Raw genomic sequence first — 13,097 nt, forward strand, 5'->3', positions numbered from 1 at the left:
CAATCTTATCTCATTGATGGGGCCGGCGCACTGTAATAGTATGATTTGAACTTCACAGACGTATGCCATTAAACAAAAATTGGTTACATCACCGTAAAGTCGTGAAAACCAGTTATTTAGGGCAATCGAGAAAACAAATACTAAACAATCTGCCTCACATTTGTTTGGATGATATATTTAATACGGTTAGCTTCTACACAAAGATATTTGCGTAACGATCCATTTCATGTTTACATATGATACATTACCATTGCATTTTATTCTACATTAGTTTTCCATAGATAAAAATAACTTTATCGCAATTCATAGTGTTAAATATCAAAGGGACGGTACATATTACTATAGATACCTGTTGTAAAATATGCTAAGCAGTATCTGATACAGTTGCCAATCACCGTTTTTCTGTATCTCATCGGATTTTAATCCGACTGCAGGGTTCCGATTTCTTATTGTTGTTGTTGTACTTGCTTTTGCTGAGTACGAGCACCGCACTGTTAGGTTTTGATGTGCACTCGTTCGAAATGCATTTCTGTTATGTCTCCGGAAGATTTGTCACCCTAGTCAAATAGCAAACCCGTACAACTAAATACTTGACGCAATCGAAACAAAAAAAATAGCCTTTTTTTTTTACGGAACTGAAAAAGCCGTCAAAAATTCGAATTAGTTCTATGGCTCAGCTAGCAACTTTTTTCTACGAAACTATACGAAGGGGGTACAGCTCCGTATTACTAATTAAAAGTTCGTTCCAGTTTTAACGATTTACTAACGATACCAGTACGTTTCAGACAAATGTAACACAAGTAACAATCCATCTTTACCGAGTCCGCATCCATGCCTTATTACAGAACATACATGAGAAACCATATTAAATTGCATGTATATCATCTTGATACATCGTTGGGTAAACTCTGGATTTGTTATTGATTGATATTATCTGAAATTAACCCAATCATTAAAAGCCTATTCATTGACACTGGCGAGCAAGCGCTTGTAAACTGTTTGACGACCAGAAAGCATTGCAAAAATGCGAAGGCAAATGTTAGGAAAATGTCGCATACTTTCAACTAAAATCTCGAAATAGACTCTAAACAATAAATTTATATTTTTTTTTGAGAACAAGAAGGAACTGTTTAAGCCACAGAAAAATTGGTCTGATAGACTTAGCTTTACTTGCAATATGCACATGGCCTGCTGATGATCGCCTTGAAATCAGGAAATTAAAGCAATATGAACAATCAATGCTAGGTGCTATATTGTCGGAAAGAGGTACATTCAGATCTGAGAAAATAGCCCTGAAAATTGCAACTTTGGACGGTTGTAGGATGTCTGCTAGTTAAACCCATTATTTGTTAAGTGGATATATTTTGGCTGAGCTAGGATAAACATAACGTTAGCCAATTACATTTTGAGAATTTTTACGTTAAAAGTTAATTTAGAAGCTTCTGACTTAGAGAATGTTTGATACCATTAGCCTGTATATGCCCATATTTTTCGGTGATTTCCTCAAGATTGTCAGAACACAAAAATATTTGTCTCAGAGCAGGTATTGTCGAGAAGCATTATTACAGCAGTGCAGATGCATGGAAAAGTCAGCGTAATGTAAAAATTAAAACACTAAAATGCCATACAAGATGGGCAAAACAAAAATTTTAGCCATTATCCAATTTTTTCAGGTAAAATGGATCCCAATTAAGATTAACGACTTCCTTTTTGCCCATCACTTAATAGCTTACACTACTACTAGCTTTCATGTAGCTTCTAGAAAATTCGAGGGGACTTTTACGAAGGGAAGATCTTCCATTGGATTTAAATTTAAAAGGCTCAAAAAGCTATTCTTGATCAACCTAGATTTTTGACACAGAAATTTGCAGCAGTTTTAGAAGGGAAAATATGAACTAGTTCCGTTATCCAAATAAACTGTAATAATTATGATCCTTGAGATTTTTTTTGCCTTTTTGCACCTTTGAAACCTCCTGACCGATTTAAGCCTTCGCATTTTGAGACTTCTGATCTGTTATCAACCCAAAATTTAACTCCGCTGGAATTTTTTGTATGTAGCGTATTTAACGGGTTTACACTTACCACTATCGCTTGACACAGGGTCGTTATTAAAATATATTATGACTCATGAGTGGTGTAGGTCCTGAATTAAAGCAGCGTGTAAATGGATAAACGGTTTATGTTGAATAAATATATTTGTCAGAAATGATCACAGTTCTTGTGGTAATAATGTGCTACATTATTCTGGCGTATCCAAACAATTTCGTTGAAATATTTGTTACTATGTACAGTTGTAAAAACAAAACAAAAAATTCTCGATTTAGTCGTGCCGCTTGTGCATTTATGTATACAAGGTACCTTTAAACATATATATATAGTTTAAGGAGTCATGACCTTCTCATTCTTTCTTTTTAGAATGTAATTAATGGGAAATATTAAGTGAACCCAGATCATCTTTTGAAGAAAGTAAATGTATTTAGAAGTATAGAAATATGAAAATGTACCAGAAGTGCAAAGACGATATAAAAGATAGGGTTTCAGGTGTATCCGATAAGAGATAAGTTTGAAATTGATGAAATTATTCGGAAGTTTTATGGATGACGTTTCGAAAAATAAAAAATATTAGCGAGCTTCATCAACCAAAAAAGGAAATTAAAAACTTACAGCGAAACCTTCTGGAAATCTGTCAGACAGTCTTGAAAATGATGCTTGGAAAAATGTGAACAGGGTGCACAGTTTTTGTAGCAAATTGTTTAGAGTGATAAAACTATATTCAAATAAAATAACAGAACTAATCGATATAATTGTACTTACTGGGTGATTGTAATTAATCTCAACCGGAGGATTTTGGTTAAGCCGACGGTGCGCCATTCAACAGCATTTTCTGCTGCGGAGTGACCGACTCCTCCGTCTTCAGGATCCAGCGGGACACGTGAAGACGCTGCTTTATTAACGATCTTGTCTTCTTGCAGCAAGCTCTAGCAAGGCTTTCTTTATAATTGGGTGAGGTGTAACTGGTCATCAATATGAAACAGACAAAGGCCGTGAGGTTGCTCTTGCTGCTGCGAGCATAGAGGCAAAGCGACCTTTAAGTACGTGACTAGCCTCAAGTGCTTGATGTACGTTTAAGTGCCTATGAACGACCCAGCCTTTAGAGAGCACATCAAGGACAAAGTACAATGAGCGAATAGGGTGTACGATACCCTCCGCATTGTCTCTACAGATGCCACTGGCTCTGTTTTAAATTATGGTGACTTCGGTAGTTTCTCATAGAATCCAGGTAGTGTAGCAACACCTCTCATCGGCATCACTCGAAAAACTCGGCTGAATCAATCATGGATTCCTAAAACACTCTATAAGACTGCATCGCTTATAGTAATTACACGTTTTGCAGTACATGGGCTTAATCATCTCCACTACAATAGTGGTAGGACCGGATTTTTATCTGCCAGACGCTATGTGCGTCCGCACAAAATGTGGTGGAACATGCCTCAGGCATTACGCGGCATGATGTGCTGCAGTACTTTCGCTAAGCAGTCTCTCTAGTAAAGTGTATCAATCTAGAAAAGTTTAGTTAGTAACATTTAAACATACTTTTGCACACAAAATAAATATGGCGCTTGTTCATTGTATTCAGCCTGGCCTAAAGTAACTACCTTCTAAATTGATTTCACCAAATAAATCGATATTCGCTTAAACAATAAATCAAAAAACCCTGCTCTTGATAGCTGCAAATTTTACGAAGTCAACTGTGAACTAGTTGGAAAACAATTACTATTAACTATAGAGTCCAGCGTTGCTTATACCTTTATTTAGCAAGAAGTTAACTCTACTACGTCTGATGTCGCGAAAACCAAGTCGATATGGCAAAAATTATTCTAATTTACGTTTTGCTTTTTCTAATAAACCAAACCCATCTTAAAACTGGGATTTCAGCCGTTTTAATATTTAATAGACAACTACTAACCGTTTTTAAGCGCAGGCGTCTGCAAATAAGCCTCTGTGCTTAGAGAAAGTCGTTCAGAGCAGAATGTGAGTCGCTTACAGGGTTTCGCTTATTTCATTTTGTAGTTGTTCAGAGTGTTTACGGAAACAAGTCCCATTCATGCGTGAATCAAGCTCGCCCATGAACAATTATAAATGTTCATTTGAATTAAAAATATTTGCGCCATATCGGAGAACAGTGCGAGCGCTACGAAGTGCACGGTGCACATATTGTGTACGACTAATCACAGATTAAAATATAACATTGAATCACATAACGGTTAACTGGATTAATACACACAATTAAAACATGAAACCGTATGTTAATGTTACTATTGTTAAAAGTGCTGAAATACTGTGAACATATTATGGCTTTTTTGAGGGAATAAAAATTACTTGGAGTTGGCCCGAATACCTATGAGTAGTCAGTCAATAAAATAGCATCTATCCAATAAAGCTTTATACAAATGAAATGAAAATACGCTTTTCTTTTCTTTATATGATATTATCCAAATATGTTAGCCATGTTGTTGGTCCGGTCAATATTATGATTATAATAATTTAGCACCTAAAAGACCATGTCTGTTTTTAAGTGCTATAGCTTAGATCTCTGCTTGGTCCAGCGCTAGAGATTCGCAGCGACCTAAAAATTCGACCAGCTTTCTCGTTAATAGATGCTAGGTTTTCGGCGAAGTATCTTTTCCGCCAGGTCAACATTTGACACCAGTTGATCGAAAAAAACGTCCAAAGATATACGGTGAGACGAAGAGTAGATTTCAGCGAGATTCGGCTTGTCGTAGACAGAATATCGCACGTTTACCTCTAGCCTAAGATGCATTCTCCAATGAAAGCATGAATATACGTTAACTGAGGCAGTTATTATAGTCAACAAATATTATTCATGAAATTTCGGTTTTATAGTGACATCAATGTTAGATTTTTTTTTGCATTCGGATCACAGAAACGGGCAAACCTGGGAGTTGATCTTTTTCTGTAAACAGAAGTGCTGCATAATATTATATAAGTGTAGCTAACATTGTAATAATTTTATTATGTATCACTCGACATTTATAAAGTGTAACATATTACTGAGTTATTTTTATGTTTACTGAAAATTATTAGTAGAAATCGAAATATTGTGTTAAACCTTACAACAATTTAGTTGCTCTAAAATGCCGATACCGCTGCGGAGTGTGACATCGTTACCCAAAAAAGTACAAACAAGAAACTAAGCGCGTTGGAGGAAGATTTGTTAATAGAGTATTCTAAAATATATAATATTTAAAAACAATTGAGATTGGTAGGGATATGTGAAGTACCGACAGCGGGTGATCAGATTATTGTGCCCATTGATTCGTTGACCCATCTTATTACCTACCCATTATAAAGGCGATTTTGACTTTGATTTCACGTGCTATTCTAGGAACTTTTCTCAATTGGAAAGCCGATAAAATTGCCATATGGCCTGTATCGGCTGCACTATATTTGAAATGATTCTGTAAATAGCTCAGAAGCGGCAGCTCCAATCCAGCCAGCACTAGGAGATCTAGAATGGTACGCAAATTTTAGTATTGCTCGCAATATCGTTTGAGGATAGGTGGTTGTCATGTCTGCAGGTTTAACCTAAGGATGGCCTACGTGGGACAGCGTTTTGCATCTATTGTGCCCGATCACGCAACTCAACACGAAGCAAAGCAGGATCAGTTTTCCTCTTTTGTGTTGCGAAAACCAATTTGTACATAATAGACCCCTGAAACATTAATAATCGTTATCAGGTTCCGCCAATTTGTTCATGAATAATAATATCGAACGCAAGTCAGCAAGGATGCTTGGCCTAAAACCAACATAACTTGTGTTTCCTAACGCTGAAGTATTTCTAAACCATTTTTGTGTAAGCACACTACTTAGCGTAAGGGAGTTAACATAGTTTCTTCTGGTCTAAGAGAGCTAAAGGGTGGCCGATGCATATCTCTTTGTGCGTTGCTATGGTAATAATTAACTCTCAACTAAAAACAACAGCCCAGTGTTGCCAAAAATAGTTACTAGAAATTAATAACCAGAAAAATAAGAAAATACAAAATAAATTATTATAATGTAAATAACTGTTTATACCGTTGCCGTGTCGTTTTATAGATTTGTTGGAGAAATCACAGATGAGTCAAGGAAGATTCACTTTCACAGTCACAAAAGAAACTCCCAACGAAGGCAGGTCCTTAATGTTATACCCAAAAAGAGGCGACTTAGAGGGCTTATTCACATAGAGATATAAACTAAGAAGGCCATATTTGAAAAAAAAATTGGCTAACTTCTTATTCCAAACATCATCTGCACTTGTCCCACTTGTGTATTTACCACCGTGAATCCTACGACCTATACAATCTCCATGTTTCGATTTTTTACATCCGGTATCGCTGTTAGGCATTCCACTGGACGAGTAGCCCCCAGCACGAAATGAAGTCTATGCTCGGGTGCGAACCTAGACCACAACGTGTTTCTAAGGTTAGCTATCGCGGGGGCAGCGAGTATAGCCTAGTCAACGTTTTAATTACCCAACCAAAGTACAGTATAAACGAAGCTATATGGCAAGAAGTAGCAGCTAATGAAAGTTCTCGCTGTAAAGGGTGCTTCTTAGTGTTTAACGCTAAAATCCGGCAATCAAAAATTGATTTCATAATCAGTTTTTAAACATTACGATTTACCAGTCCTACTGAAGAATATGCTTGAATCAAGGCTTGTATAAAGTTCCAAACATCTAGGTAGTTAGGGCAATGGCGGGGTCGACAAGTTTGTCCGTCTATAATTTTCAGGCTGTTGCATTGAAACAGTTCTTAGAAGATATGTTTTAGACCAATTAAAAAGTCTAATCTTTATTGTGCCTTAAAGCTGGTTAGTGTTCTAATTTAAGTTAGTAAGTTAACTGCGACCGAGGGATAAACATTGCCAATTAATGAAGCCCTCGGAGATAATACCGTGGCTATGATGTATGCATTTACTTATTCATCGTCAATATGGCGCCGAAAGTCGTAATAACAACACAGCTTACACAAGTAGCAGTCGGTTATAATTTCATAGTTTTCATCTATAATATTATATTGATTGCAGATGATTTTCTAGCTTGAACGATATGAAATTCCTTTGGGAGTAGGCTGCAAGCAATGTCTGTCAAAAAGCGGAAAAACAGCGGTAAAGCAGTTTTTGAACGACGTTAAAACATCGATAACGGAAGCTAGGCTAAGCCTGTGAGTCAATGTTACAATTTGTCACTGCACAAGGTAAGTTACCTCTAAAAAATATTAATCTCCTACGTCAAGTCACATCTGATTTTACTTTTCTAGATTATGGTCCGACATCAGAAAATTTGTGTGAAACAACATATGAGTAAATAGATTTTACTCCCGGAGATAGTGCATTGATAAGCCGGTCACTGCTTCATAAGGCGAACCGCATCAAATAGAGGCTTTAAGAAAAATTGAATATATTTGGGGGGTAGGGCTGTTGGTACACGAGCACTTCGTCTCAGCGTATGCGCCATATAGAAATTAAATTGGATACTTCATTAAAAGCGAGCGAGACCAGTCTATGACACATCTTCACAAAGCATTTAACAGCCAGACAGTTAACAATAAAGTTAAGCAAAAAAAAACTAGTGCCTGCGTAATATTTAGCTCAGCTGAAACGCTTAGTTTGAAAAACTTTAGTCAACTTAACCTTTTGACATTTTCGTTCGCTGTGATTTCGACCGTCTGAGCTTTGGATAGTAAGTTAACGTGCTCATTGCCTAAACTGACGGCCCTTTGGCGGCTGTGTAAATCTAGCTATGACGTAATAGTGTTTTTTAATGAGGGTCGGATTATCAAAAGAGGATTCTGCCAAACAGCTCCACTCGATGGCCCAAAGATGCTGGGCCTGCTTCTTAACGAAGGAATATATTTTTTAAGTTCATTACTGTTATGTTTTCGCAGCGATGAAACTAATCGGTAAGCATCCGATTATGAAACTATTGAAACCACTTGAAGTTGCAAGTCAATGCCGTTATTTGTTGTCTAACGTGAGTAATTATTTTTGTGATTATAATGTAGTGGTATAATATAGATATTATGCATAACCTTTGTAGAAGTAATGGTGTAAACATTACGAGCGTGAAATATAATGGTATTCACGTTGCTAAACGTACAAATGTTTTACACTGTGTTGTTAAGACAATGGCGACGACACACTTACTGTCTGGGGACAAAAGGTACGCACACCTTGAAATGTTCGCCTTCGGTAAAAAACTTCGAAAAGAATCATCGTCAAACGAATCTAGTAAGCAAACGTTTAGGAAAATGTGCTACATAGATGAATCGGCGTGAGATAACACTATCTTCCTTCCTGTCGCCTTTCAGCGACTATAACGAGACTTCGAATCTCCAACAAGCAGATATACAGACCCTTTATGCATGAGCAATATAAGATTTTATAGAACTTAAAATTGGCCATTTATAACACAACTTTGCTATTCGCTTCTGCATGACGCTATTCTATAAGGGGATCCTTGAGTATGCGCCTGCGCGCTATTGCTTGCAGGAGTTTTCAAAGCGGGCACGAGTGACGTTTTCGTTTACTCGTGGTACGAGTCGTTAGCACGCAGAAAATATACTGTGTAGCAAACTACAGTGAGGGACATAACATGTCACGTGTGAGGCGTAAGATTATAGAGCGCAGGGGATTCAGAAGATACTTACGACATATATCGAATATTCATAATGTGTACATCGGCTGGGAAATTGCTTTTACCCACCAATGAGCCGCATCTATTCGTGCGGTTGACTTCCATATCGATAACTGCAATTTTCTTATTAGGCAAAAATACAACGTATTCCTTAATTTCTAAGAAAACTAGGGAATAAACTACATCAACTAGATCTCTTGCTTTAGCGTTTTTCGACGGTATCTATATGATTTCTATGATATATGACGTGTACCTGAAATACCTGTGGCGTAGTAGTTTCACTTGCATCGAAGTTTGTCTACTAACGGCTATACGAGGTTTATTTATAAAAACCTGCTTTTAGTACAATAATCTGAAGACAGCTTTCGTCTAGAGTAGTTTTGCTATAGATTCCTCGACAATACTGTGTGAGACTGAAGAGTGTAAAGATATAAAATTCTAAATGAAAAAAAAAACTGAATTATTTTGCACTGAAACCCTCCATGGGTACCTGGCGGTGAAGCAACATCCTTCTGCTGTAACGCAATCGATAGCAGTGGATGACGCGCGATCAACAAATGATGATACTCAACTTGTCATAGGACACGCAGGCTTAAGAATTTTGCTCAACATACGCTATATTTTTAAATAAACATTTCCGAATATTTTGACAATTTTAGTTATACTTGACCCTCTGAAATTCGCTCAAATAATGCTTATATACTTGTTGCAAGAAACATCTACACCAGATGTATTTAACATGACCGTCCATTTCTGCAATTATGTCATGCCAAATTCCGTATTGGGTGCTATTGTAATTTTCTGAACTTAACTAGATCCCTTGTGGCAAGCTCTGACTCACCGACCCGCCTCTCTAAGAACCTGCAAATCAAAGGTTTTCGAATTATATGAACTGATATCTATTGAGCATATCAAACGATTTCGTTTCGGTGAAATACAATTGCAACGCTGTTAAATTTATACATTCCGTTACAACAGACGTAATTTCTGTTATGAACAACAGACTCTGGCTTACGGTAACTATTTCGGCCTTCGCTCAAATATGGCAAGTATTTTTTTAAAGCACGGTAAGCATACAAATCTCATGCTTATGCCATTCCGTTCTGTGGCTTAGTTTGGAAGTGGCAGTCTCGTTGTTACGACTATAGTTGTTAATTGTCGGAAACTGTTATCAAACGAAGCTATAAAAGTTATCGTGAGATTGAAACGAGTCAATGCCGTTTTTAGTAAGAACTTCGATGATTTGTCAATAGTTGTGGCTATCACTAATATCTTCGTCCTCCTTTTTGAACTGTGCTCGCTAAACGACAGTCCAAGATTACATCCAAGTACATAGGCTCTGGCATCAAATAGCAACACGTCCGATGCCGTGAGTAGAATCTGACGTCAGAATATTATTTTTCACGCTTCTCGAACGTCCGCCTCCAATCCTCAGACATATAGAAGAATAGTCAGGACTTACTGAGAGTGAAAACGGCTTTTGCTGAAGCTAGGTGAAAACTAGGTTGTCTGTAGGTCATTTTGGGTTTGCCGAATATGGGCAAGCCACTAATCGATACAGAGGAGAGCACAGTATAACCCGGAACCACTTCTGTAGCTCAATCGCATAGCTCGAGTAGGGCCAGTTACTGAAATGTGGCTCATTTAGAGCGTATTTCTCGGTACTTCCAGTGAGCCAAAGACACCGAGTTAGCCTTTGGTGCTGTATTAAATATCGCTGTGAAACCAAGCATAGATAAACTATCCTCCTCGGTTAAGGCAAGGTCGCATTTGTTTCAGAAGTATAGAACAAGCGGAGAACATCGGACGGTACGAAGACCATGCTGTCCATCCAAAATAACTTTTCCACTCTCTAAAAATCCAAGAAGATAGTCGAAAAAAAAAAGAAGGCCGAGAGCTCGTAATATTTTATGATTCACCATAGCAGCTTATAGATTCTCCAGACCTGCTTCCCTCTCTGCGAATTACAATAGGTCATGCCGTACGGCAATGATTGGTATTTATATGCAGAATTTTTGGGGATCTACGGACGAATGAAATCGCTACTCTACACCTGCACCAATAGGTCATGTGCTGCTAAGTATCCGTAATTGCTAAGCATTTTCTTAAGAGATTTTATACTGTCCGGCTGAGATCTCCTGTTAGTTAAAAAAGAAGGAGTTGTTCTATTTATAGGATAGAAATATTGGGCTATTTTTTCAACAAGAACAGGTGCGTTCTCCTGTTGGGGAATTACATGCATAGCAAGCGATTAAATTGAGGCAAGTACTGCTGAGTACAACAGCGTTGTCTTCAGACTCTATCACATTAACTTGATTAAAATGTCGATTATAAAAAAACAAGCAGGTTAAGACTTGGTCGTTTGAGATGCGATCCACAAAGTGAATTCACGCGCAGCTTCGTTGCCCAGGTCTCAATAAGGATGTAGAAGCAGACCTACTTGTAAGCCGAATGTAATAGGAAATGCAGATTAAAGGCGCCTTAACGACTACGTTGAGTTACCGTCATTATTGTGTCCACTGGCGGTCCCGTCTCCGCACTTGACCACCGGTCGAAGAAGCCCTGGGTTACAACAGAGGTTCGATAATGTTCCAAAATGATGATTTTGTTAATTATCTGTCCCACTTGCTTCGATTGATACCAATTAATACCAACTGAATATGGAGGTAGATAGAATAGGTAGCATTTCGAGCTCAGTCACCAAGTAGTTATTGGTACTCAATTGGTACGTTAGGTATCTTAATGATAATGTTACCATTTTCTTTCATTGTCGGTATTTCTCTTGATCACACGTTTCATTCTATATTATGTCTGTGTAAAGACGTTCATGCGTTGTCTGGGACCTACGTTAAAATTTACCAATTACCTCTCATGTTTACACGATAAGATCTATATACAAGTTTTTCTCCATTAGGTAATGTAGAGTTAAACATAACGCATACAGACAACTTCTTTGCCATTATTTCAAACGGTTAATCCAATACATCCTCGCCTTAGAACAGCGCTTATTACCGAAGCCACTTCAGCGTAAGGATAATGATGCGCGTAGGCGTATGCTTACGGCTAGCTATGGTCGTCATTGGACGTCTGGGAGGCTAACGGATCACTCTTTCTACCTCGGTAAACCTTTTTGCTGGGCCTTTCTTTTAGTTTCCTGGTCGGTTTAGATGTATGGATCAGACGAGATCAGATGTACACGTTGCGCGGTGCCATTGCACTCATTTCTTAGCATACCACTCGAAAGAAAATCATAATTTTTAACGAATTTGGCACTAAACGCAATAGTCCTGACGGCGAATCATTCATACTACATGTGAATGATTTAAAGATACTGGGCGATATGAGTTGCTACAGACAGAGCATAGCAATGTATGACCTAGGTGCACAAGTTATTCCTCTAGTTACGTCAGCAAAGGCGTTCTAGTAGCTTTGAACAAACTTCGAATCTCACAAGACTTCAACATAACACCCTATTGTGTTGTTTTATCACAAAAAATTTGAAGCTTTGCATTAAACATTATTATTTAGATGCTCATTTCATAAACATTGATTAACAATGTTTATGAAATGAGCATCTAAAACTGACATCTACATTCATAACTATCAAGTGACTTTTGTCGCACTCTCTATGAATTTTCATTCACAGCTTTTAACGTAACGAAGGCTATTTTATCCTCAATTTGACTTGGCAATAGAAATGGACATAAGAGATCACACATCTCCCTATGCACCTACCTAACTGGAAAGTCTACAGGGTCGCCAAATGTACCTTATGTGAGTTATACTTAAATTGAAATGATTCTGCAAGGGACTCAAGGGCGGCAGCTACATTATTATGAAGATTACATAACTTTCGGGCTTCAAAGCTCGGGTAATAATGGCCGTGAAGACCGAATAACGGTCAAAGTGGAAGGTGAATAAATATGTTCTTCACTACCTGACACTAGATTGTGACACTCATATCGCAGTTAGTTTAACACTTGATTCGAAGTTGTTGAACCTCTTAACATCTGCTACAAATGATTGCCGAACTTCGAAAAGAGCTAGATCCATAAAACTCGTTTGAACGAAAACCACATGTAGAGTGCTGATGCCGTTAGGGGTGATTCCTTGAGTGCTACAGCTGAGTCAATAGATAACGAATTTTCCGGCGAGGTTACCAATCACAGATATTAAGCCAAATATTTGGGGCATGTTTAGCTTGGGCCGCTGTACGGAACGGGAACTGCGTCGAACATATTTCAAAAGCTCCTTTTTTCACAAATTCTAACCTTTTCAAAAGTTTAGAAACACAAGCAGCATAAGTCTACTCTAAAAATAACAGTGATTCAATCGCTTGTCACTAGATAAAATTGAATTCAAGTTTGCTTCCTCAGTTTTGATTCGAAGGTATCTTTTTCCT

This window comes from Varroa jacobsoni, unplaced genomic scaffold (assembly GCF_002532875.2).
Source record: "Varroa jacobsoni isolate VJ856 unplaced genomic scaffold, vjacob_1.0 scaffold_898, whole genome shotgun sequence".
Lineage (NCBI taxonomy): Eukaryota > Metazoa > Arthropoda > Arachnida > Mesostigmata > Varroidae > Varroa > Varroa jacobsoni.